Source organism: Macadamia integrifolia, chromosome 5, assembly GCF_013358625.1.
Source record: "Macadamia integrifolia cultivar HAES 741 chromosome 5, SCU_Mint_v3, whole genome shotgun sequence".
Classification (NCBI taxonomy): Eukaryota; Viridiplantae; Streptophyta; class Magnoliopsida; order Proteales; family Proteaceae; genus Macadamia; species Macadamia integrifolia.
This window is the reverse complement of record NC_056561.1, coordinates 34,808,130-34,812,438: the sequence shown is the minus strand read 5'-3', so window position 1 is coordinate 34,812,438 and position 4,309 is coordinate 34,808,130. Positions and strand designations below refer to the sequence as shown.

At 36.4% G+C, this 4,309-nt stretch overlaps 1 long non-coding RNA gene across 4 annotated transcripts in view; it reads right to left on the bottom strand.

Annotated features, from left to right (window-relative positions):
* Nucleotides 1–4,309, bottom strand: part of LOC122079408 — an 11,486-nt gene that overhangs the window by 5,924 nt on the left and 1,253 nt on the right. For 2 of the 4 annotated variants that reach the window (XR_006140432.1, XR_006140434.1), the window contains 4 exons: nucleotides 1,803–1,972; nucleotides 1,420–1,541; nucleotides 1,192–1,301; nucleotides 973–1,055 (listed from right to left, as the gene is read on the bottom strand). This is a non-coding gene — a long non-coding RNA (uncharacterized LOC122079408). The remainder of the gene's footprint in view (nucleotides 1–972; nucleotides 1,056–1,191; nucleotides 1,302–1,419; nucleotides 1,542–1,802; nucleotides 1,973–4,309) is intronic. The other 2 variants (XR_006140433.1, XR_006140435.1) reach the window with 2 other exon arrangements.

Genomic DNA, 4,309 nt, shown 5'->3' with positions numbered 1-4,309 from the left:
CCCTCTTGGTTTGCCTACCAATCCAACACTTTTTTGGGTTCCTGAGACTCCATGGTCAGGCCATCCTTCTCTCTTTTAAAGTTTTTCCTGTGACCAGTACTAACATCTATGTTCACATTTGATGAAGGTTGTGATTGGGATGGCAACATGGATAAGAGCAGTGAGTTGATGAATCTGAATCTATTGAACCTTGTAGCTTCACGAGGAAAGAAGAAAGAAAGGTTGACAATACCAAGCTGTACTTCAACACAATTTCACTTTTCAAAAATTCATCACACGAAGGACAGATTTTTTACATGAAAATGGGAGAACAGTGGTATCCTCTTCTTGGAACAAGGAAGATAGTAGAACAATCCACAGGATCCTGTATCTGATGAACAGTCCAGTTCGTCATTGATTTTCTGCTACCAATGAAGATTTAACCACGAACAGGATGTGGCACAGATAACAATGTTGATCGAATAAACCAAGTTCAGACTCCAAAGTCCACGTGAAAGACCAAAAAGTCAGTGATTCACTATTAAATTTTATGAGCAGAAGCTCCCAGTGTGGTCTCCCACCCCACCCCACCCCAGTTGATCTGATAAACCAAGTTCAGAATCCTAAGTCCAAATGAGGACCAAAGAGTAAGTGGTTCACTTTTAGATTTTAGGAGCCAGAAGCTCCCACTGTGGTATCCCACCTCACCCCAACCCATCCCTCCCATTCTCCAATGCACATGAAGATTGATCTGGGTTTCCTCTCCCATGCATGAGGGAATAAGAGTTACATGCATGTATATCATATTCACAAGTATTCCATATAAATATTAACAACCCCAGATGATAAGAACTATCAACCTCAAAATGTTTAGTCAGGGAAAGGACATTAAGTAGCAGAATTTAAGTTTTCCCTCTCATTTGAGAATGCTAGTGTGCTTACCGCGTGACTGTAAATTCTATTTCATCTTAGTAGAGAAAAAATGGAGTTTACCTCTTCATGAATGAACTCCATATGCAAACATCCAACAGCTTTAGGCAATTCATGGGCTTAAGTCCATATTCTTGTTCCTCAATCTGTACAAAACACAGGATATAAAATATATCAAAGGTAATATGATTTGGAAACTAAAAAGAACAAATGAAACAAGAAAATATCTCACTAAAAAGAATTCAACAAAAGTAATTCATGATCGAGAACACAAAGGCATACTCGGATTCTTTTGTTGTTCGATTTACTTGAGATAATAGTATTGAGGTGAAAATTTGGTGTTAATCCTTAGCTTTTTCTTCCATCTTCATATTCCAACAGAGATGTTTTGCCTGGTGAATAGTGTAACGGAAGTTAGTTTGAACCCACCTGATGGGGATGGCAAGTCAATGGACAAAAAAGTCATTCATGAAAAGATCCAATTCTAAGCTTGAAAAGTCAGTCCATCACCAGCAAGAGTAGTATAGAGATCCCAATTTCAAAGAAGGTTTTCTTTCTCTAGAACTCCATTTTAGAAAACATTGTAGCACCCGATCACCTCATTCTCAGAAAACGAACTTTCCAACATATGTCTGCATGTTTAGAATACGAAGAATTGGTAATCATAAAGATTATATTGTGCTCTAAGGTCATATGGTGGTGGGTGCAGTCTACACAAAGGTTTAAGCAAGAAAGACTGAATCCTATGGGAAGTGATTATCATTGATATTTTGTTAGCATAATTGGAAAGAAAGAAACTCGAACTTCCACAACAGTTCAGCCTTAGCAAAGTCATGCTTGAAAACGTATAGCTTTTTCCTTTTAAGATTTTCCTCTCAGAGAGTGAGAGATACCTTTTTTTTTTTTTCCATCTGCCTCAAGATTGTGGTGTTACTAGGTCAGCTTCTTCTCATTAACTCATCTTTTAGTGGCTTCCTTCGGCACTTCTCATCACTCTAGCATCTTTAGGCGCTGATTGAAAATCTCACCTCCAATAAAAACATGTTGTGTGGCCAGATGTTTCCTAGAGTTGACATTTCATAAGTGACAAAACCTCTCTAAAATTAAATGAGAAATGCAGTTTCTAAATATCGAAAACTTTGGCCAGACTATACATAATTAAAGGGTAAGATCAAGTGCAGTATCTGTTCTTATCAGTTTAAAATAAATAAATAAATAAATAAAGGTGACTATAGAAATGCAAGAGATGTTTGGAAAATTGTGAATCCCCACAGTGTACTTATTGATCAATACCAAACTACCAATTTGAATGGCAAAGAAAAGCTCTGGTTTTTATCCACAGATCTGTGGTCATTGATTTTCGGCTTCCTCCAAGGTACTATGCCGGAAAGATATAGTTAAAGACTAAAGCGCTTGCAATGTGATTCAAAAGATGAAAAAGCATCCAAGTCAAATAGTTTACTTAACAAGTTGATTGGATATTTCCTTTTTCTCCCACTTGGTAGAGAAGAATAGATTTCTGAAGACTTTTAACACTATTGTCCAGTTTCATTATAAATTTGGAAAAACACAACCAATGAATCAATTTGACCACCAAGAGCTTCATACACCAAAATCAAGTATTATGTTTGTTGTGCTCACCTTGTCCTGCTTTAACTTGACCAATTATTTCATTTGAAACACATCAAAAGAGTCAAATCCTACGGTCCTAGCCATTCATTATGAGTCTACCCCATGACTATTGTTTAAAGATTGTGATACCATTGGGTAGTGGTACCCTTACATCCAAATAAATAGAGAAGAGTTTTGGAAGCTCACTCCATCTAGAAAACATGTCCCAATTAGGAAACTAGAAATAAGAAAGAAAAGTAAAAATTTCCAATACCGTGGAAGAGATATTGAGGAGTTTTAGAAGGAAAGAAGAAAAAATATAACACTATCCTATCTAAACTATTACAAGTACAGAAGATAAAATATTACTCTATCAAATTAAAACTCTAACCCTTATGGCCTTATCCAACTAACTAGATAAGAAACAAATTTAAAACTCTATGTAGCCCATGGTTTCTGCAGGCTGGGTCAATTCTGAGTTAACTCAGTTACAACAATGAGTTAACAACTGAATCAGGCATTTTCAAGAGTGCATCAAGATCTTTTTCTTCCTCCTTTGGTACTTTTTAGAGCACCTATCTGGATTTTCTTGAAACTGTTCTGCATCAAGAATACCACGAAGCACTGCTACAAATCTTGAAAATTTTTAAAGTAGCTAAAATGCCAATAAAACAAAAACAAGTAAAGCGGGCATTGTTAAAGAAGATATTCTAGTCTCTAGAAAGTTCAGTAATGAGCCAAGAAACTGAGTCCAGACTCTAGTAGAAGATTTGGAATTCAACTAGCTGACAGAGAGCATGATGCCCATAGAGAGAGTTCATTGCCAGCAGAGGAGACAACATAGCAAACTCAAAAGCATAAAGAAGCAAAACCACATAAACAGGTAAAGAATTAAAACCTGCTTGCATTTTTCAATGGCCTCTTAAAGATTAAAAAAGAGACAGCAGAAGTTAAACATTTTCTCATCTAGAGATCAAGCAGAAGTCTTTTCCGAAAGAGAAGAATGATAAAAGTTAAGAGTACCATGAGAGTTTTCAGGGTTCCTAATTCAATTTGTTTTAAGTGATCCTGTGCAACCCAGTTGATAAAATGCATCATAACAGAAACACTAAGGCATTTTAACCATTTCATACAAAGCCAAATCCAGTCCATAAATATCACAATTTACTGTACACAAACTTTTCAAGGATAAGACATTGTACCTGGAATTTCAAATATTACATAAGCAACTGGCAGAGAGTGTCAACATTTTCTACCAGCGCTTTCCTTTAATATACAATAAGCCAATAGCAAAGTGTGTCAACATTTTCTATCAGCACTGTTCTTTAATTATAGAAAACAAGTGAAAACTAGACAAGACAGGCAATTCAACATATAATCTTTTTCCCTTAGTCCACAATGCAAACAATGAAGAAAACAAGTTAAAAATAGAAGAATACAAGATTAGGTAATGATTTGGTTAACCAGATACTACAATCTATTTATGCCACAGTTTATTAATGAAATGACACTAGAGATAGTGATTTTATATTGCCTCCCTCCTATAGTAAAAGACCCAAAGCACAACTTGAGTCCATACTAGATCTCAATGGGCTGCTATCGAAAGAGGGTAACCCAAATTAAGCTAAGAAATCTTGAGCAAACCAAGGATAATAATTGAAAAAGAGGAACAGTTATGAATACTGTACAGCATCATCATGGCCAATCTTGAGCTTCTAAAAAGTTCATGCGCTTCAGCATGAACCCACACCGGCCCTGCGCCCCCAACCCCAACCCAGCCCACCCCCCC